This window comes from Erythranthe guttata, chromosome 5 (genome assembly GCF_056151865.1).
Source record: "Erythranthe guttata isolate IM_541 chromosome 5, IM_541, whole genome shotgun sequence".
NCBI classification, from domain to species: domain Eukaryota; kingdom Viridiplantae; phylum Streptophyta; class Magnoliopsida; order Lamiales; family Phrymaceae; genus Erythranthe; species Erythranthe guttata.
In genome coordinates this window covers 7560353-7584558 of record NC_142537.1, presented here as the reverse complement: position 1 = coordinate 7584558, position 24206 = coordinate 7560353, and the positions used below count along the sequence as shown (strand labels likewise).

Below are 24206 nucleotides of genomic sequence, written 5' to 3'. Positions count from 1 at the left end.
CGGAGACCCCTAGAGGGTGTGACAGCTCCAAACTGGGAACCATTAAACAAAAAGGAATAAGAGACGGTTGATAAACAAAGCATTATAAGATCAATAAAATCAGGCCAGAAACCAAGTCGGGTAAGGGTTTTCTTTAGAAATATCCATTCAATTCGATCGTAAGCTTTGCTAATATCAAGTTTAACCGCCATAAAGTTCGAGTTTTTGCTAGTGTTTGTTCGAATAAAATGATTAACCTCGAAAGCGACTAGAACATTATCTGTTATAAGGCGTTTCGACACAAAAGCAGATTGGGTTGGAGAGATGATACCAGGCAAAATTGGTTTCAAACGATTAGCTATACATTTGGACCCTATTTTATAGACCACATTACACAAACTTATGGGCCTATAATCAGTAATTTTCTCCGGGGATGATAGTTTGGGAATGAGCACAATATAGGTGAAATTAAGGGTCGATGGAAGAATTCGTTTATTAAGAAAATCAAGCACACATGCAATGACACTAGAGCCCAAAATGTGCCAGTACTTAGTAAAAAATAGAACAGGAAGGCCATCTGGGCCTGGAGATTTCAAAGGGGCCATATGAAAAAGAGCATGTGTTACCTCTTGAGTCGTGAAAGGAGACGAGAGAATCTGATTAGCCTCATCTGTCACTCTTGGAGTCACACAGTCTAAAACCCCATCTATCTCACTCTCTTCCGGTCTCGTCGAACGAAATATATGATCAAAGTATTCTGCTATAACCCCTTCAATGTCCTCTCCCCGAGTCTGCCAATTTCCATGTTTGTCCTTTAATTTATCTACCGTGTTTGCCCTCTTCCTCGCCGTCGCCTTAGCGTGAAAGACCTTAGTATTCCTGTCCCCTTCTCTCATCCACTGAATTCGACTCCGTTGCTTCCAGTATGCGTCGTTATCATTGTACAGATGCTCAAGTTTTTTACGGAGCTCCCTCAACTCCTTCTTAACTTCTGATGTTTGATTGCGCGAGTCAAGTAAATGGATACGTTGCTGGGTTTTGGCAATTTCTCTCTGAGGCATGCAACCCACCGAACGATTCCACTGAATGAGGGCCGTTCTACACGCTCTAGTGTTTTGGATAAGTTTCTCTATCGGATCAGTACCCTCACTATCCTCCCATGCACGTCTGACCACCTCCTCACACTCATCTTTGTTAATCCACATAGACTCAAATCTAAATGGTCTATGCTTTCTAAATCTAACACGCAAATCTTCCGGCTCGAGACACAAAAGAAGTGGTAAATGATCTGATCCTGCATAATTCAGATGAGTAACCTGTGCATGCGGAAATCGAGCCGTCCAACTATTATTCGCACAGACTCGATCCAAACGACATCGAACTGTATCGGGGGCCTCTCGTTTATTGGACCAGGTAAATGGAAAACCCTCGTAGCCTATGTCGGACAGATTACAGTCGTCGAGCGCTCCTCTAAATTCCGCAATATGGTGGGGAAGTCTCGGGTTGCCTCCCTCTTTTTCCGAGTTAAACGCGATTTCGTTATAATCTCCCCCAACAGCCCATGGAAGAGTACTATGCTGCATTAAGTCCCTCAACAATGCCCAAGAGAGATGACGATTATGAAGCTCGGGAAAACCATAGAATCCCGTACACCTCCAACGGAAATTAGTGCGTGGGCAGATCACTTCCACATCAATGTGGTTCCGCGAAAAGCTCTGAAGATCGACCACTACTCCTTTATGCCACATCATCACCAAACCCCCACACTGACCAATTTTATCCACAGCAACCCCATTATAGTTCCACCTTCTCTTTAAGTTGTCAACCATTCGTTTAACAGTAATATAGTTAATAATACTGTCAACCACAGCAATATTGCTGTTTAAACGGGGGCAAAAAGATTTTAAAGGAAAAAAAAATAGAAAAAGTCAACGCCGGAGACCGGCGGAAAAATCAGGAAGGAATTTTTTTTTGAAAAAGTCAAAGCCGGAAACCAACGGAAGAATCAGGAAGAAAAAAAAAGTCAACGGCGGCGACGGACGAAATTATACTCAAAATTGTGTTTTGGGTCAATATTGAATAATTTGTGAAGTTTGGGGTCAAATTAAGGCTAAATTAAATTAAATGATGAAATTGGAGCATATTAATTGTGAGGGGCTATTTTTACAAACCTCTGAAAAATGTGTAGATTCTTTTGTAAATAAGTTTTTTGTCTGTATCCTTTTATGAATAAATACCCATTGACGGATTTATTTGTAAACCTATATCATAGGTAAGCAATAAGTATATAAAATTGGCAACTATATTATGTTAAAGTTGTATACAAATAAATTATTTATAAAAGTTTATTGATTTTATTTTTTTATTTTTCGACATGATTTTTTTTATTAATGTAATCTTATTCAAACACTTGATTTCGAATTATGAAACACTATATAGGAAAAAAAAATCACCAGCTTGAATAATTAATCTATATCTATATAGTTAGTATTAAGTTAAGATGCACAAATTGTGATAAATAAAATAGTAATGTGATATATTTATAATTATGGCTGTGGCTGAGACTGGTTTGGTTTTTACACAACAGTCGATCCATTATCAACCATATTTTAAGCAGATAATATTTTTTTAATCGCCGACTGGATCGTGTCGGAAATTTCGACCAACCCATCTGTAATGGATCGGTTGACGGTTTCTAATATTATAAAAAGTCGGTTGACCGATAATTATATGTCAACCAACTATAGTAGTAAAACGATATTAAAAAAATATAAAATTAAGGGTGTTGTTTTTTTAAGTGGGTATTGAAATTACCAAAATAGTTAGCATTTTAAATTAAACAAAAAAATTAACAAGGAAAAAAGGTTGACATAAAATTTCGGAATTAGATTTTTTTGTCTAATTGATATTAACTATTTTGAACTGATAAACGATCACGGGGAGTGGCCCTAGGCAGAATATAATGTGCATGTATTTTCACGCCAATTTTTTTATTTTTTGTGAAGTGAACAATGTAGCGGGCATAACCATCAATCGACCCATTCCGAAACAACATATTTGGTTGTCAACCATTAACCGACCCCCAAAGGTTGGATCGGCAATGGTTTTCAAATATGAGCAAATTTTGTTTGTTGGATGGTAGGTTTTTAGGCTGGTAATTAACCGACCCAACCCAGTTCCAACGCTATTTATAATATATTAAATGCAATATTACAATATTGCGTGATTTGTTATTATTTTTTTGTAAAAAATCATGTTGATTGACATTTAAATTAGGACAAACCGACTAATCTAATGATTGGTCATTACCAGATTTGTATTTTGATTGCATTACGTTTGAATTACACTAATTTTCTGATTTTTTTTTAAGTTAATAGTATCCAATTAATACTAAATTGTTATATTATTATATAGAAGGTCATATTTTTGTTTTCACATTCTAGCTTCTAATTTTTTTTAGTTTTGCATTTAGAAAACATATGCATTAAAATTGTATTTTCGGGAATGCGGGAAGTCAGGAGCTCCGCTCCTTTTCTCCTGACATCATTCAACGATGAAGATTCTTGTTGGAGTTGGTTCGAGTTCAAGAAGAAAACTCTCTTGGCTGAACTCTCGGTTCTGGGGATTGTCATTGCATGGAAGGCTTGACAGGGGCGGAACCAGGATTAGAAAGTAGGGGGGGCTAACTAAAATTTTGGGGTTCGGGGCAGCGCCCCGAAAAAAAATTTAGGTTCACAAGACATTGAAAAAATAGGTTTATACTGCGAAAAAAATTACGACACATATCTATAATATGATATATATCTATAATTTATATGAAATTATGGAGAATAAACAAAAAATGAAGGGTTAAGAAACATATTTACAAAATCTTTGGGGGGGCCAAAAGTAATATTCATAAAATATTAGGTCAAAATAGCTAAAAAATTTTTTTTTTTTTTTCTTGGGGGGTCAACTGCCCCCCCCTGCCCCTTCATGGTACCGCCATTGAGGCTTGAGATAATCGAAACAATTTTTTACATGGCGAGGAAAGAAGGAAACCGAATGAACTTCTCGCATGGGAAAGTCACTTCCTTCAAGAGTTCAACAGTGCTCAATTGCCACGGTCTCCTGGAAGCTCGTCGCCCCATCCTTCCACTTGGAACCCTCCGCCTATTGGAACTATAAAAATTTATTTCGATGCTTCTTTTCTGAATGTCGAAGACCCAAAGTTTTGATGGAAGACCTCGATTTATCGATGGAGAAGCACACACGACTCTTTTGGCTTTTCAGTTGGCTCGTATTCATGGATGAACCTTTTTTTTTTTGAGTAAATTCAAATCCATTACAAGGGGAAGTAAGGGAGGGGGGACTCGAACCCTGGACCTTTACTCTATTGGTAAAGGCTATGTACCAACTCTCCTAATAAGGGTTGGTTATATTCATGGATGGGACATCTATTCTTCTTGAAGGCAATAGTTTGCAAGTGATTACCACACTTTTAGAGGGCGCATCAAGCTCTGCTTCTTTTGGTATCTTTACTGATAACATCTGTTCCATTATTCCTTTCTTCGCATCATGTAAAAGTTTCAGTTTATTCGCCGGTCCGGCAACCATCTCGCTCATAGGCTTGCTATTATTATTAATTTACAATGTAATGAGGGACCTTTCATTTCCTCAGAACTTGGTGTTCTTGCGTAATAAAGATCCACTTTGCTTTCCAAAAAAAAACAAAAAAACAAAAAAAACCGTATGTTTCCCACATGGCCAAAAATTATCTAATAATTAGCTAAATTGTTCTCCAATTTTTCTTCATCTTATTTACTTCATGGTACTAATCATTTTTTCTGCTTAGTCATTGATCCATATATGTATAACCGACATTTTTTTCTGAGTCAATTTAATCTAATATTTATAATTATCCACGTTAGTATAACAATTTATTATATAAAAATCTACTTATTCAACTTAGGACCCTCATTTTTTTATTATGGATTAAATATTATGTCCTAAAAGTCTTTTCGTTTAGTTATAATGAATTATTATACTAATAATATTTGGGTAATTTTTTTTATTGAACTCCTTTTTCAAAATTATATGATTTTAAGATTGTCATTTTTTTTGTACATCAAAATTTCGATGTCTCCAATCAAATCCAATAATAATTTTCAATATTTATGTGCATTGTTTGAGGGAATATTTTAGTTTTCCCAATTGATCTCATTTAATAAAAGAAAGGAATTTTCAATTAATAAACTATATAACAATGATATCAAAATTAGTATTAGTATTAGTATTAGTATCAACATTAATATTAGTATTAGTATTAATATTGATATTAATATTATTATTACTATTACTATTTGTATTCATATTTCTATAATATTAGTATTAATATTAATATTTTCAATTTAGTGTCCAACACATCGTTCTGTCAAGGTAATGGCGTATACGTCTTATCTCTTTTGAAATTCTTACAAGTGGCCGGTATTGTTGGTTGAGTATTGCCCATCACTAATTAGACGCCGTTAATGACAAACTTGCATATTATTCGAATATCAACTGCTATCGTGTTTTTTGTTAAATCGGTTATTTTGCATAAGATTCACATAGTGTGGTACATTGTATTCCCTAAAATAGTTGTACCATATTTTTTAAATAATTTCATTTAATATTCATGTCGCGTTTGCTCTTTACATTTTCTTCTTTGTAATAATTAATTGTTTCAAATGTTACAAATCTAGATTAAAAAAATAAAGTTTGTCTTTCTTAGAATTCTTTTCATTCTGGTTTCCTCGAATTATATTTTTTAAAAAGAGATAATTACTTATATAGTATTATTACATTTCTTATTTGGAACTGACATCCGTGCAACACACAGACGAAGTACGTGTATATATATATATATATATATATATATATATATATATATATATATATATATATATATATATATATATATATATATATATATATATATATATATATATATATATATATATATATATATATATATATATATATATATATATATATATATATGTAACACCCCGCATCGCATTTTCGGTAAAATATTATTATTTTATTATTTTATTTTACCACCTCTATGTGCAAGTTATGAAATTAGAATTTAGAATAATTCTTGCATGATTAGTAATTACGTGAAAATTAGGTTATTATATGAAATATATGATTATGGGAATTATGTGATTATGTGAAATATATGATTATGTGAATTATGTGATTATGTGAATTTTGTGATTACGTGAAGTATGTGCTTAGGAAATATTTTGAGATATTATGTCGAAATAAAATATTTTTCGGTGGAATTGAAGAAAATCTCGACTTTGAACTCTTTGTGGTGGTTGCAATCTTAATTCCAAGCCCTTTGCTTTTTGGGAGCACTTTTTCTATAGCAGTTGAGTTGGCCGTGCTTTCGTCACTTCCATCACGCATTGTCTCATCGTACACTTGTTCCAAATCAGCCTGAAAATGATTAAGTACACTTGTTTAGCGAAAATTTCGACAGCATAACAACTAATAAATGAACATACCCAAAAAAACAATCCATGTATACAACAACTTAACATTATTTAAAATAAATATTCATATCCACATATCTCAACTACGTACTAATTTAACATATCAAATAATTTACATATGATAAACATGCGACAACAATAAACATAAATAATTAACATACAACCAATTGAAGAATAAAATTGCATTGCACTTACCGAAATGCGAAGTTGTTCAGGAGTTGCTATCCCATTATATGGTTCTTCTGTATCTTCTTCCTCACTAATAGTTGGCCCGGTTTCCCTCAGTGCATCAATACCCATATATGCTTTCTTATACGTATCAAACACCGTAGGACTTTTGCCAAATTTTTTAAACGATAATAAAATATTACAAAGTAAGTATGTATTTTAAACTTAAATAAATTAAAATTATAGATAAAAATACTTACACGATTGTGGGACCAACTATTGATACTTGTTCGACCCCAATGGTGGTCTGTCGAGACTTTCTTTCGCGAGTCCTTGCATTTGGTTGATTTGGACTGTGAAAAATGACACAAAAAATTAAAATACTTTAATATATTTAAACATGATCCATAAATTAAATATATATATAATTTACCTTCCTATCAACACCAGGAGTGGAAATAGAATGAAATTGATCACATAGTTTCTCCCATGTTTGAACACTTATCCTATTTGGACAATTTGCCTTATAAGCCGTGGCAAGGTTTGGAGCTCTATCAAAGACGACCTTCAATCTTTTAGTTTTTGCATCTTTCCAACGACCGTTAGCAGTCTCATTGAACCATTTCTTTGTAGCCTCATTTTCAGGAAGTTTCCAAGTTCTCTAAATAAAATATAAAAAATACACAATTGAAATGAAAAATAAATTAAATAACTTAAATAAAATAAAAATTACATACAAATACCTTAAACGTTTTCTACAATCCTTCGACATGGCCCATTTTTTTTGTAGTTAGGCCAAGAAATACATGGATCAAAATTATCCCAATGCGTAACCTCGTTATTAATTGCCACCGCCAAGTTGTACCTGCCAGGTGCAACGGGAATACCCATGTCGTCAAACTCCAAATCTACCACGTCAGTACCTATAGACTCGGTACCTATATGATCAACAGAAATATCTTCCTCCGACATCGCTCGCCTGAGAAAAGATATAAGATATACATAGACAAAAATAAAATGAACACAATACTTATGACATGCATGATATATGCCAATAAATATGACATAATTTATATAACAAGTAAATTACAAAAAAAAAAAAAAATGATCACATAAACAAAAGTATATTACAAGTAAATTACAATCAACTAACATTTGATCAACAAATTAATCCCTCACTCTTCCATATCATCTATAACATTTATGTCATGGTTTATAGGAAGTATCTCATAGCATTCATCTTCAACTGCAGTAGGATAATCAGGACTCAAGGCAAAGTTTTCCATTGGTTTAATAACAATAGGAAACATCCATGGTTTATCTTGCGGATCCTCAACGTAGAATGCTTGCAATACTTGACATGGCATAACAAAAGGACTTGTGACGTACGAGATTATCTTTCCAATACGGCAATTCGAAGAAGATACTCCTCTTTCTCCATTGGGAATCTCGATGCACCGCTTGGCCGACGCCAAAACTAACATTGATTCCCTCCATTTTTTGTAACACCTGATCTCCTGAAGGTGGGGGTGGAGCCCCTTCTTCAGAAAAATGACTATGACCCATATATCATTGTTTATTTGACTTGTACAAACGTTCGGACACAGTGTTTTCAGCACAACTAAGGCAAGCAAGATAGCCACTAGCGCTCCACCCCGACAAGTTACCAAGTGCCGGGAAGTCATTGATAGTCCACAAAAGTGCCGCTCGCAAATTAAAGTAATGTCTGGTGGACGAATCAAAAGTTGTTATCCCAGAGACCCATAACTCATTAAGCTCATCGATCAGGGGTTGTAAATAAACATCAATCCCATTTTTCGGGCCTTTAGGACCAGAAATAAGCAATGACATCATCATATGAGAACGTTGCATGCACATATTTGGTGGTAAATTGTAAATCATTAGAATTACCGGCCATGTGCTATGCTTGCTACTCAACGATCCAAATGGATTAAAACCGTCTGTAGCCAATCCAAGCCTTACATTACGAGGGTCCAAAGAGAATGACTCGTGCTTCTTGTCAAACTCTTTGCATGCATCAGAATCAGCTGGGTGCCTAAGAACCCCATCGTTACACCAAGACTCAGCGTGCCATCTCATGTTAACGGCTGATTTTTCACATACAAATAGCCGCTTAAGCCGCGGACGCGGAATCAATGTGAAGTGTCGTAAAACTTTTTTTGGTACCCTTTTGCGTTGAGCGCTTGAAGAACTTGGTTGGTTTTCTACGGGATTCTTCCATCTTGAAGCGTTACACACTTTGCATGCATTTAAGTTCAAATCATTCTTCCAAAACAACATGCAGTCATTTTCACATGCATCAATTTTGACATAACCACACTGTTAGAGTAGGTGACCAACAAGCCAACATGTGGCTGTGGTCTTTCGTATTTATTATTGTAATAAACGAACCTTTATTCGTATTAATGATAAAACAACTTGGCATTCTATATCTTTGTCCCTTTGTCACAAGCATAGATATAGTCCTTACAGTTATTACAAGTACGAGTAAATGATCGTTAGGATCGTGAGATATTTACTTTAGTATTATAACTGTTAAACATGTTCCTAGTCGAAGGGTTACGCCAGCAATGAGGATATCGGCCTTTCCCATTAAGAGACTAGCACTTAGTGTATGTGTACTGCATCTCATCAGTAAACGGTATTGTGATATCGGCATGCATAAGTGGGTGCTCGTAATTGACGAGTTCACTGAACTCCCTCACCCTAGAAATCTCTAAGTGGTTCCCAATAATCGAGTAGAGATATCTATGGTATAGTTGTACACCATTAGTCCTTATGACCTAGACATCACCGTGACTTCACTAGAGGACCAGCTGTATCGTGACCTGTCCCTGAGTTCCACCGAGGACCATCCCAAGGGCCAGTGTTCGTGCAGTCCGAAATCTAGTGGGAGGTCTGTGCATTGTAGTCGGGGATTCGATCGCTAGAATAGTCTTGGATGTCCTGTGTGTTCTGAAAGTTTGTAATCATTCTAAGTCTCTGGCCAGAGCTGACTAAGTGATGATTAGAGAATTCGATTCTCTAAGTCATGCATGTGACGATTACAACACTTAGAACGATCGCACCGTCATTGAACATATAAAGAGGTCTCGACGAACCAATGCCTCTAGTTCAATCGGGACATATGTATCGAAGGGACCGTACTGTACGTTAACTATATCTGAAGGTTCTTGCAGGCACTTCATTTGTATCTAGGGAATCATGACGCGTAGTTGCTAGACGCCAATCTTGATTCATTGGGTGATTAAGGTGAAACAAGCTTCATCTTAATCGTAACTCTAAGGGACGAGTTTTGACCACAAAGGGTTGTGGGCCCACGGCTAGCTTACACCTGAACCATCGAGGGTCACACTGCTCGTGCACATGAGATCTTTGAATAAACGGTGAGAGATAAAATAGTTTATCTTTGCATGATTGCAAGTCAATATGATTGGATCCAACATTCGTAATTTGGAATTATGAATGAGAATAAGAAAAGGAAAAGAATAGGCGAACATCTTAGTGGACTTTCTAAATCGGGAACTTTCCAAATTTAGAAAGTGCACTGAACTAGGATTTCCACTTTTGGAAAGTTGGAAATTGAGAGTTGGCACTCGTAATGACGAGGATATTATAATGATTCCGAAAATGTAATCGTTGCAATTTCCCGATCATTGAATTGAGAGAGACGAGCAAGTAAATGAACTAACGAGCTTAAGCTGTTGGGCCCGGTCCAACTTAAGCCCGTTAGGGTTTTATGCAAGGGACTATAAATACTTGATTTATAGGCCTTGCACAAAAAACACAAGACCTAACCCTAACCCTAGCCGCTCCCCCTCTCTCTCTCGGCCTCTCTCCCGCGGCCATCACCGGCGCCGTCGCCGGAACCTCGCCGGAATCGGCCGTTCATTGGCCGATTGCTTTCGGTAGTTTCTTTCCTTCTTTTTTTCTTCCGTTTTTCTAACTATTACGTGTCTAGTGCCACGTGTTTAGTAGATCAAAGTATACGAGGTGAAATCCGAGAGGAGAAAGATCGAAGATCGAAGAATCGAGGAGCAGCACACGAGCCGAAGCCGCACGCAACCCCACGCGCCGCCCGAAGACTGCGCGTGAGTTACACGCGCCGCCGTGGCCGTCTCGCCGCTGCTGCCCCGGATTATACAGATTGGTTTCCGTAGCAATCTTGACTTGCTTAGCGCTCCTACCTCACGCTTCAAGAGGTAAACACACGAATCTCTTGTTTTGATTCGTTTTCGTTTAAACTATATATTCATGTTTGCTTTCGTATGATTTTATGCGATTACGTGTAATCGTTTTAATCGTTGCGAGCATGTTAGTTGGTTTAAACGCGAGCATGTTAATTGATTTAAATTCAGTTAAACAATTTAGCATGTATGTTGTTTTTATTTCGCTGGAAGCGCAAAGGTACGCAATTAATTGATTTAATTTATCGGGCATGTGTTTATGTGCTTTAAAGTTGTTTAAATCGCATAAAATTTTTGTTTTCCGCTGCGTACACGTGCCCGTATCCCAACACACACCCCAATTGACCGATGAGCTTCTTAACTTCATAAAAAGTTTCAGGTATATTTAAAAAATTAAACTTTCTCATTAACTGAAGTGTCTCAGTAAATGTATTATCACTCATTTTTCCCCGAGATTTAATTTTGTAAAACTCCATGATAAATAAAAGTTTAGTATATACACGCCATCCATCATAAACGGGGATGCACCACTCTTCAATGAGTTTACGGAAATCATCGGTTTATGGGGTGGGTCCTTCAAGCGGATCTTGTTGACCTTGATTAAAACATCAACATGCATGCAATAAATCATCCATGTTATGACCAACATGAAAGCAAATACCGTCATATTCGTTTACAACTGCAACTTCGGGAACTTCTACAACATTAGTATTGTTCATTTCATCGCCATTGTAATCTTCTTCAGACTCTTGATACAAAGTCCATCGACGTTGCCCATAAAGTTTATCCCAACCCCTCCAAAGTAATTGCTTATGCACAAATTCACGATCCCCCCACTTACGACACTTACAATCTCTACATGAACATCTTATTTTACTATCTGTGTCACAGTTAGTAAAAGCGAAATCCATAAATTCCAAACAACCCTTTTGAAATATTTCAAAACGACGATCGTCTAACAAAACCCAACTCCTATCTTTTGGCATTCTTTACTTAGCAAGTATACCTAGAAATAGCGAGGGTTTTAAATTAAAAAAAATTCTATTACGTGAAGATTATGTAGAAAAACTAAAACTAAAATAAAGTTGAACATATACGAAGTGTAAATCAAGAGTTTGCTCATATTTACGTAATAATTTTAATAGTAGCCCGATGGAATTTCACTATTCATTCACACAATTATTTTCAATTTCAACGGAGTTTCAAAAATTATTCACACAATATTTTCGAAAAATACTAATTAATATACATCACCTTTTTCAAAAACATAATCTCAGAAAATCAAAAAAAGAAAAAGCATAAATATTCCACAAAAAATTAAAGTCTACCATTATCAATGAACACAAAAAAATAGCGAACAACAAAATACTAATGTATATATCCAAAGGCCGACAAAAAAAAGTACAAAATTAGGATTTAAAGGCCGACAAACATCAATGCTAATGTATATATCCAATTGTGCCCAACATAGTCAATTTTATTAGGATTTCAAATCAATGAAAAAAAAATTAGGGCAAGAAAGTTACCTTTTTGTGGTTGTTGATCGAGGGCTAGGTAGAGAGGAGGAAATTAGGGCTAGCTACTGATGAACGATGCCGTAGGGAGAAGAGGGAGGTGGCGGCGCCGCCGTATAGACCTCGCCGGATGTTGGGCGGAGAGATGGGCGGACGGCGGAGAGCAGAGGCAGACGGCGGACGGCGGAGAGCACCGGCAGCGGTGGACGGCGGCGGCGGAGGCGGAGGGGGAGGCACCGGCAGATGTGAAGAGATTGAAAAAGAGAGAGAAACGAGAAGAAAGAGTTGGAGAAAATGGGGAAAATGGAATTAGGGCCTGTCTTCTAATTAAACTAATTGCAACGATTTCTAACAAATCGTAGCAAAGTCAGATTTAAACGAATCTCTTGGCGACGTTTTTAAACTCTTTCGTCGCAAAAAAAAAAAAAATTAAATAGACTTGCGACGTTTCTGTAGGAAACGTCGCTATAAAAAAGCGGAATGTTTTCAATAATTATTTTGGCGACGATTAATACACTATAGTCGCAAATAATAATTATAATTTTTTTAACAAAAAAATTTACTTGCGATGTTTAGTGCATTTTCGTCGCTACGAATAAATATTATTTAATATTTCCCCTTTATTACGCTACGTTTATCCAAATCCGTCGCCAACCCAATAAAATGTTTTTTTTCACAATTGCACTAGCGACGTATACGTCATATTCGTCGCGAAGGTAAAAAAATAAATTGCAAAAAATATTTTTCATGCGTCGTTTATATAAAAACGTCGCTACGAGAGTGCTTTATTTTTTTTTCGTTTGCGACGTTTTTTTGACATATAGTCGCCACGTTGCGACGATTACTGTTATCGTCGCGAGATATTCCATCGAAATCTTATTTTCCGATATCTTGCGACATTTTTTAGTGAAAATCGTCGCAAACTCGCGACGATTCCTGAATCGTCGCCAAGAAAAACGTCGCAAGTGAGCTGTTTTGGCCTAGTGTTCATGAACTAAGATTTTATTCTTGCGTATGAATTTAAGTGAGCATTTTATCATATTTATGCATGCACAAAATTTTAGAAAATAATTTGTTCTCATGCATTTTAGGATTATTAATTAGTGGAGAAAATTAGAAAATTCTCCCCTCATTTTCTTCAATTTTCGGACACTAACACACACACACGCATGATTTAAAAATTGCATGTTAATAAGGAAAAGACATGCATTAGAATGCTTGTACTCTGAGCATTGAAAGAAATACCTAAGTCTAGTCCTCCTACTCACTAGCTATGCATGCCTTTCACCACTCCCACACTCCACTTAAAGTAAACAAAGGGTCACTCTTCTTTTTCCTTTCTTCTTCATTTTCGGCAGCCCCAAACCACCACCATAGCCACCACCTTCTCAAGCTTAAGCCACCCAAGAACCACCACCACACCTCTTTCAAAAAATTGTAAAATCACCCCCACAAAAAGATGTATTTCCCTTTCTTCTCCATTGCCTTTGAACTCTCCAAAAACTCTATAAATACATCCAATGTCCAAGACCAAAATGCACTCTCAAACTCCACTCTTACCATCTATAAGTTTATGGTCTCTTTCTATTTCAATAGGAGGAGAATTTTCGGCCAAGGCTATAAGTAAGCCCTTCTTCCTCTTCCTTCTTCATTTTTTTCGAAAGAAGCTAAACTCTTCATCATTTAAGTTCTTCTTGTTCTTCTTCTTCTTCTTCTTCTTCTTCTTCTTCTTTTCTTAAGATATATTCTAACTCTTGATCTCTTCTTGTATTAGAGAGAAAAGAGCTAACAAATCCTTCCCCTAAAGAGTAGAGGTGAGAATTCTTGCTCAAACATGCAACACCACTAGTATTTTCGGTTTTCAATTATTTATTTGTTGATTCTTGCATATTATTTGATTATATTGCTTAGATGATGATTGCATATTAGTATTTTGAAAAGACAAGTTTGTTCTTGATGTTTATGCTTTTTTCGAAAATTTGCGGAAAAATATTTAAATTGCTTATTTGGCTATATATTAGCTTGCATGTGTTTATCTAGTGATGGATTGTTGATTTGTGAAAAGAAATAGATTTTTGGCTTAACTATGAAACTTTCGATTTTTTGGGGGGAAAAATGCATAAATTACTTATTTGGTTTATTTGGTATCTTGCATATGTTAATCTACTGTTTAATTGTTGATTTAAGGTCTTGCATGCTAAGATCTAGTGATTGATTGTTGATCTAAGGTCTTGCATGTTAAGATCTAGTGATTGATGGTTGATCTAAAGTCTTGCATGTTAAGATCTAGTATTTTCTATGAAGATTGATGAAAAGACTAAGAAATTGTACTAACTTGATTTAAAATACTCTTGCATGTGTAGATCTAGCAGAATTACTTGAATAAAATGTAAAGATGAAAGTCTTGAACTTTATTCTTGTAAAATGTTAGATTTAATGAATCTTTGATTTTAAATTGTCTTTGCATGTTAAGATTTCGGTTATTGCTTGTATGTGATTATAGATTTTATTTTTATGCCCATATGATTATGTGGAACTTTATTTGTGTCTTGCTATGTGATCTTGCTTGTTTATGTGTAGATCATTGGGTATGAGGATGAGAATAGGGTAAGTAGATGGGTGCATGTGTGGGTGCATAAGTGTCATGATTTTTTAAAAGGTGAAAATATGTTGGAAAGTTTTTCGAGGTTACGGTAAATAACCGGGGTACGACGAGTCGGTACCTCAGGGGCTAGGGGTGGTTTGATTCCAGGTAGATAGACGGATTCGTAAAATATGAGGTTATTTATCGGGAACTTAGATTGATTCTTCCAAAGGGATTCCCGATGATTTTTTCATATCATGCATGTCTCATTATGGTGTTGAAGATATAGATAGGAAAATCTCACTCTATGGTCTTGGGTTCGGAGGGTTGTTAGGTGGGAGATTCTTATTCTATCATCTTCAATACGTGTCATGGCATAGGGTTATAAAGGTGGGATATCTCACTCTATGGTCTTGGGATCATAGGGTTATAAAAGTGGGAATTTATCTCACTCTATGCGCTTGACAATTATACGACGAAGAACTCCGACGAAAAGGAAAGTATATGATTGCTTTAATTTATGTTGCATGTATATGTATAATAAAAATATATGTATAACTATGTATGCTCTATGTGTTATGTGTATTTGATAATACTTCAAGATTCTCATTGAGTCCTCAAAGGCTCATATAGGTATTGTATGTTTGTAGGTATACCCGATTTGGAGCCCGAGGAGTGAAGTTGAGAATCGAGCTTGAGAATCAGGAAGATATCATATGGAGGGGTTGTGGATTGTGTTGGCTCTTAACCTAGTTATGTGATTTTATTTGTATAATATGCTTGTAAAAACTTTTGATACGGTTTTAGGTAATTTCTATCGTTCGCTTCCTCCGATCGGTGGAAATTATTAAAAGACAATATGTGTAATAGTAATTAGGATTACCCTCTTTTGGATATTAAATCGGTAATTCATAGTATTTTGTAGGCGAAAGCGAATTTTACCAACTATATGCATGCACACTTTTCGGCAAGTAACTTCTTCGTGTCTTATCTCGATGTTTGAAAATTGTTTTCATATAGGTTATCTGCTTAGAAAATCATGAAATTTTGTGAGTCTCTGTATTTCTGTGTTCTCATCATTCTGACAGGTCTTTTGTATGAATTGGGCAAGTATTTAATTAGTGATGAATTATTTCTCACTACTGCACTAAAACAGGGTCAGTCAAGTGTTTTCTGTTATAACTAGAGATTTACTCACTCAAATGCATTGTTTCCAACGGAAAAATGTTTTAAACTTATTTTTATGCCTTGGGATAAAATTTTGTAATTTTTGGGTCAGTGAGGAATTCATTAGGAAATTTCAAAACTCCATCCCCTGTTCTGGATTTTAAATTGAGTGTCTGTGCCATTTTATTTATTTCTCCCAAAGGGTCAAACATATTTTAAAATTGTTTTAACTAAGAGATTTAGACCCATGTTAGAGGGTATGGTATTATTTTGGAGTCATTTGCATGAGTAGTTTAAGAGGAATTAATTTTTAAAGTTGCTGCACTGAATCTGTCAAATTTTCTTTAGGTCCATCATACCTAGTTATTTTCTAGTCTTCCATGTAGTATGTATTTGTGTTAATTGATTGATTAGGGTTTAGTATAGGGAGACTTCTCTCCCTCTGATTTTAAAAAGAAATTTTTTACGTAAATTTATATTCACAATAATAATTTTTAAAAAGTCTTCCGCTGAGATTACATGTAATAAGAGTAATCGAGAGAGGGGTGTCACACCTTGGTGGTATCAGAGCAACGATCCTGGTAATCTCCATATGACCTAAAGATCTTCACAATTCTCAAAGCACAACTTCAACTGAGCACTCAGGCAGGTATATGTTTTATGTGAATTTTTTATAACTAATGTGAATTGTTTCTATGTGTTTAAAGTATTAAAATGTCGGGAGCAAGAACTCGAGCTCAAAATGCCGCTAATGATCCTCACAATCAATCTCGTACCATCCAAGACCTCACCGCCCTCGTCCGAGAACAAAATAAACAAATCAACCGCCTTGTTAACCTCCAAAACCGAAAGCCTCCTCCTCCTCCCCCATCTCGAAATACAGCCCCACAAGCCACCTACGAGCGATTCTTGAAAATGCATCCTACCGAGTTCCACTGCGGCCGTAATCCAACTGCTGCGGAAGAATAGATCAAATCCCTTGAGGTCACCTTCGAATACATGGTGATGAACGACAACGACCGAACCCATTGCGCACTATTCTTGTTGAAGAACGAAGCCCGAAATCGAAAAACATCTGTATCCGAAAACCGATTTTGTACTCTATAATCGACATTACAACGCCGATTTTGACTTGTATAGTCGACGTTGTGTCGCCGATTCGGTTAACAAAAATCGGCATTATGACGTCGATTTTCGTGTACAAAATCGGTCTAGGTAAACCGATTTGGGGAACTATCGAAAACACACACAAAAAAAAACAAAAACAATTTCAATCTCAATTTTTGTTCTCAAAATCGGCCAAAGCATTACAACCCAACAAGAAATAAGCATAGATTAATGTTCATCCACACATATTTATCAAGAATCGATGCTCGATTAATGTTTTCGAATTTACAAACAAAAATTTAAGAAAATTACTTACTTGTTGGTGGTGGTGTGGTGGGTCACTGGTCATCGCCGACGCGGTGGAAGCCTCGCTGGTCGGCGTCAAGGCGGTCTGGCGGCGGCAGTCGTGCGGCAGTTTTGATATTTTCTTTTTGTTTTTTTTTTGTCTTTTGTTTTTTGATTTTTGGTCTTGAACAAATTATAAAATTGGTTTATTTGTATGTTGGTATTATTTGTGGATAAGGGTATATTTGTCCTCTTTGGTCTTGGTGTAATAAAATAAAATTAATTTACGGGCTTGAAATAATAAACCCCTTTATGTGGGTTTGAACTAATAAAAAAATGGGCTTGCATATATCCGCCGCCTTTTGTAAAATATAGTTGATTTTGCATTTTTTTCTAGTTGTGATTTGTTATTTTTAGTAGCAGATTCTTAATCAACTATGCTTCATCGTAGTCGATTAATATGTCTGATATATCAACTATGTTTCATAATCGATTTACCTTAATCGACTATGCTTCATAGTCGATTAAGGAAAATGTTACAGAAAAGAAGAAAAGAAAAACGGAAAAAAAAAATCACTGAGCGAGTGACACAGTGATAATGTGGCAGGCGAGGATAATGCTTGAAAACATAATGGCTGAAAGTGGGTGTGGACTTTTCTCAAATGGAGAGAAATATTTTGGGTCTCTCTCCATTAAAAGAAATAGTGGGAGTTTTCCTCAAAGAGCCCATCTATATATATATATATATATATATATATATATATATATATATATATATATATATATGATTTATTATAGTATTTAAACATCATAAGTATTGTTATTCAAATAAAATTCAAATTAGATCAATTTCATTTTCGTCCCTAGATCTTGAAGGGCAGTGTGGGTAGTGAATAAAATATATTTGATTTTGGTGGTAATATTGGGCCTGGAGGATGGTATTGAAGCAAATTAAAACTTCAGGGTCTAATTTGATTTTGACCATAAACCTCAGTGACGAAAATGAATGTTACCCATTCCCTTACGAAAATGAATTTGATCCATTCTCTTAATCCTCAAATATATTTATACAAAAAAAAAAGTAAAAGAAAAAAAAAACCCTCATATATTTTTGAGCTTTTATAATACTTTAATTATTATGTAATACTTTAATTTTATTTTTCTAAAAATACTATATAGAAATAAATCCCTTTAAAAATCCAAATATCGCGATATATTGGCAATATTTTAGTTAAATCTCACAATAAACAGATGCAGGTTGCATTTTGCCACGAGAGATATAATTAGAACGTGAACATTACCAATTTTTAAAGTTTGGGGTGCAAAAGGCAATTTAGGACATTTCTGAGGTGCAAAATGCAATTCAGCCCATATTGGCACTTTGTACCTGTGAAAGAATTAGAAGCACTTTGCAGCTCGAGGCATAATAAATCATTCACAGTGAACCCTGAATTGAATATTTTAAACTTAATTATGTTAATTTTTTTTATTAGTATTTTTCCAGGGGTACAAAATAACAAGTTTAATTTTTTTCTTTTACCTCCAAACGAATTCGACCATAAATGCTAAAAAGAAAATCAGACCCAATTACTTACAAAAATGTATTTCCTAAGAGCAATTCAAATTTTCTCATTAAATCATTTGATTGATGGATCTTTTATTGTAATTGATGATAATATTTGGAAGAAAATATAATTTTAAAATTCCTTGATAACAGAATTGTTAAAGATTTTTTTTTTTTTTTTTTTTTTTTTGTAAAATATGGTTTTGTGATGATAAAATATAACTCTTAAATAAGTTGTTATGATGTTTTTTCTAAATAAATTGATTTTACATATATTAAATTACCTTTATTAACTTCAAAATTTATTTGGGGTGCAGTATGCATGATTTATTGTGTTTCGAGGGTGCAAGTGCTATTAATTTATTTTTAGGTGCAAAGTACCAAAAAACTATCTTTCAAGGGTGCACAGTGAGATTAAGCCCCAAAAAAAAAAGAGAAATGCATATATACGGAACAAGAGGTCCTTCCGAATTGTTAACTTCAGTTTCACAAAACAATCTACTTAACTTAGTATATATAACATTAATCTAATTATGGTTTGTTTTTGCTCATAACATTTATCTTGTAGCAAAAATCTGAAGATAATAGTTGAATTTCTTTTGTATATGGTTTTCTTTTTTAAATTGTTGTGTACAATACGTAAATTTATTCATGAACTACGACATATTACATGCATCTCTCCCGATTTAATTATTTACATAATATTATACAATGTCTTTCTCTGTTCAAAATAGAACAATTAATTTCCTTGATTTGCTTTCAGTAGGGGACTGTAACCAAATTGGTCTATATATTCCAAATGGAAGTATCACACTTCCTTGCTCAAATAATTGATCATCTGTTCTCTCTTCATTATACGTAAATTTGTTTCCTATGTTAATATCAGATATATGTGTCAACTTACATATTATTATATATACATGTATAAATGTGTCTCTCGAGGCAGGCCACCCGAATAACCTCCCAAATTAGAGGGAATCTTCTTCGATGCCTTCTTCGACATCCCATTCGCCTTATAGTTCGAAGGGCCGCAAAGTTAATACAATCATTTACAAAAAAATAGACATGACATAAATAAAACCGAAGAACAGCACACAAAAAAAAAAAAAAAAAAAAAAAAAAAATTCGATGCAGCAAAAGGATATGCCATCCGGTATCAAACACCTCGAGTCAATTTCCACATCACACAGCCTAGATTCTTCAATCATCTTCGCCATATTCGCTGTAATTTTGAAACTCACACACGTAGATTTCCGAATTAGGGGGACATCAAAAGAGGGAGCCCTCACATAAAAGAAACGGGACTTCCAATTCCCCAAGGACAACTTCACACTCTTTAAAAATTGGTAAGGAACTCGCGGATGAACGCAAAAAAAGGGCAGCTTATTCGGCCGATGCAATGTAAACAACGTCTTGAACAAATTCACAGTACTGGGCAAACCTACTTGCGACGCTCTATGGTGAAACACCTCGAACATAAGAAGCACGGTCGGAGATAACTGACTATACCATATCTTAAATTCATCACAAATCTTCAACAAGGTCGGATGCGGAGTGATCTGAGAAGTACACGTCACGTACGCCAAGTAAACCGTATGAAACGCAACAGGCGGCGAATATAAATGCTCGCCTTTCTGAGGCAAAAGCAACTCGATATTTCTTGGCCCTCCCACTAATCGACGAATAGACCGCAAATGCTCCTCAGTCAATACACTGTCAAAATCAATTAAGTCAAGATTGATTGGCTTAATCCTCGTATCCATCTCAACATCACCCAGCGGAATATCATCTTCCTCTTCCACTTCAACCATCGCTTCCACTTCGCCATCCGATCCCGCGGGCTCACTTGATGAACGTGATTGATTTGACTCATCACTATCGCTCCCAAAATCAACAACTTGACGCTCATAACGACATCCACTAGAGCCAGCCCCATCAATAATATGACGAACATTAACACTCGTTCCTACGTCATCAATCCACGAATCAATGGCTTCTAGCCATCCAGAACCCCTCCTATTCACGTCATCAAATGAGTCAAAACCCTCCTCCGCTCAACCATCGCTCTCGCGCGACGAGCGCCGAAAAAAGGGTCCCGACGCGCCTTCACGCGCCCGAAAAGCCTCCCCCTGACGCGCCTCCACGCGCCCCCAACGCGCTGCCACGCGCAGCAGCCCCAGCGTGATGACACGCGCGCGCGTCGCCCCAACCCCGCCCCAGACGGGCGCGTCTGTTTCCCTCTCCCCTCTGTTGACGCGCGCGTCAGCCCAGCAGCCCCTCTCCCCCTCTCTCTCCTCTCCTCGGTCAACGTGCCACTCGAGCCGTCCACCCCAGCCGAGCCGCCGACTCCGTTGGCTGCCTCGAAGCTCGCGCGCTCTCCCAGACCATGGCATGGGGCTGCACGGCTCAAGCCGTCCTCCTCAGCCAAGCCGCCATTAAACCTCCTTCTTCCCTCGATCCGTGCACCGCCTACCCCAGATCCGATTTCCGTACCAAAAGTTTTCTTGCCCCCTTCAACCGGATCTCGAATTTTAATTCGCAAAGATTTCGACTTACCCGGGTTCGACATGATTAATATTTTTCTCCGAAGAAACAGTCAAGAAACAAAATTTCTACTCTACCACAAAAAATAAATAGAGAAGCAAGAGCACGGAAGAAGACCCAAAGTTAAAAATACTTACCCATATTTATTCCACACGAGTTGGAATTTAAATATTTCCACCGCAAAAGGAGTCTATTTATCTGGCCCTGGTATATTATTTAAAACCATTAAATATATACCTCGCTGCCAAATAAATACAATTGCCCCTTCTTCAATTAACGAGATTAATTCAACGCCAATGGAAACCCGTCAAACCACGACGCAATTAACTCTCGACACGACCCGACACCCTTTCAACAAGTCTCCGGTCTCGAATCGAGAGTTGGGGGGGCATAATGATATACTTAATTGGGCCGACCCAATGGGCCCCCAATTTATATAATAATTGCGCCACTACACGAAAGCCCAAACACCTTCAAAATAAGGCTTGGGCCCAACAAAATAAACTCAACCCAATTAACGACATATAAATAGAGGTTTTTATTCATTTGTTAAGGTACGTTCTATTTTTACAAGTAATCTATAGTGCTTATTCTCTCTACCATCTCCACGATCCGTACATCTGACTTGAGCGTCGGAGGGGTTTCCGCCGGATCAACCCCCGGCTTAGTTCACGTGTGTTAATTTCGCAGGGACATTAGAATTATCAAATTGTCAAGCTACTGATCCGCTTTGGTCTCCTAGCTCATTTACTGCACTACCCGAGGTGATCTAAGTAATTAACATCATCATAACCCAACTTGAATGGGTTGATTGATGGTTGATTATCCATGAAAAATATGAGTCAAAAATAGGTTGGTTGATGGGTAAAACCGGCCCATAAACAACCCTACCCACCCCCACCCCACCCCAACTCTTCCTCAATGAGTCCGAACACACATTCCGTCCCCACCCCAATCAAATGGAGATGCTCTAATCATGCCATCAACCTTGCCTTTATTAACTTTTAGAAAATAAATTGGGGGGCATTTGTGAATGTTTTGTTGTGTTACGATAAGTATAGAATGCTATCAAATTTTTTTAGGGATTTTTATGCAAAAGTCCCCAACCAAGCATGTTTATTATTCTAGGTATAGGGGACATATCTCTTTCACCAATAAGTCCATCCCTTTAATATTTATTATAACTAAAGGAAACATTCATGTATATCCCAATATTACCCTCAATCATTTATACCCAATTCTTAATTGTAATCCAAATTAATCAATTTTGTCCATAAAAGTTCAATTTTGACCACAAAAATTCAATTTTGACTTTTTTTTGGAGTATAATTTAATATGCTTCAATTTCATCCTTAACTTAATTTAATCTCAATTTGACCCCAAATTTCACAAATTATTAAATTTTGACCCAAAATTTTTTTTTTTTTCAAAAAATTTTTTTTTTTTCAAAAAATTTTTTTTGCCGCCGGATTCCGGCGTTGACCGGCGGTCAACGCCGGTCCCCGGCGTTGACTTTTTAAACTTTTTTTTTTTTTTTTTTTTTTTTTTTTCCTTCCGGATTTTTTTTCCGGATTCCGGCGTTGACTTTTTTTTTTTTTTTTTTTTTTGCTTTTTTCTTTTTTTTTTCTTTTCTTTTCTTCCGGATTTTTTCGCCGGTTTCCGGCGGTCTCTTTCTTTAGTGTTTTTTTAAGTTTTTTTTTTTTTGTTTGGTTTGTTTTGTTTTTCCATGCCCGCCGCTACACGTTGACCGTAATTGTGCTGTCACTGACAGTAATTTAGCGTAATTATACTGTCAATGATAGTTAATTAACGTAATTGTACTGCCGTTGACATTACATTTATGTAATTGTGCTGCCGTTGACAGTAAATTAATGCAATATTATATTTTTTTATTTATTATTATTTTTTTTTATTTTTTTTGATTTGTTGACAAGTCAACGTAATTATATTACTGTCGTTGACAGTAAAATAACTGTAAACACAATAATATTACTGTCAACAACATCAATATTATTATTTTTTTGGGGTGTTTGTTTTGTTTGAGTTATTCACGGAGTAACGTATTAATATTACTGTCTATTATTGTAATATTACTGTAAACACAATAATATTACTGTGGTTGACGGTAATATTACTGTTGTTATAGTAATATTCCTGTCAACCACATCAATATTATTATTTTGTTTGGATTTTTTGTTTGTTCGAGTTATTCACGGAGTAACGTAATAATATTACTGTCTACTATTGTAATATTACTGTTGCTATAGTAATATTACTGTCACTCACAGTAATATTAATTCTTTTGGTTTTTTTTATTTTGTTTACATTTGTTGAACGGACAACATAGTAATATTACTTTATTATACAATAATAATGAATTTTGTTGTGTTAATATTAATGTGCTAGAGATTAATATAGCAATATCAATGTGTTAAACTATAGTTTAGTTAATTTTACTGTGTTTAACAGTAATATAGTTAATATTACTGTCATTCACAGCAATATTGCTGTTTAAACGGAAAAAAAAAAAAAAAAAAAAAAAAAAAAAAAATTAAAAAGTCAACG

The 24206-nt window shown here is 35.7% G+C and overlaps 1 long non-coding RNA gene across 1 annotated transcript; it reads right to left on the bottom strand.

Moving 5' to 3' along the window:
• Positions 1–6262: 6262 nt before the first annotated feature.
• Positions 6263–7257, bottom strand: LOC148770543 (uncharacterized). Its single transcript, XR_016031244.1, has 3 exons — positions 7102–7257; positions 6696–7021; positions 6263–6444 (listed from the first exon to the last, which is right to left on the bottom strand). It is a non-coding gene; the product is annotated as an uncharacterized LOC148770543 (long non-coding RNA).
• Positions 7258–24206: the final 16949 nt, after the last annotated feature.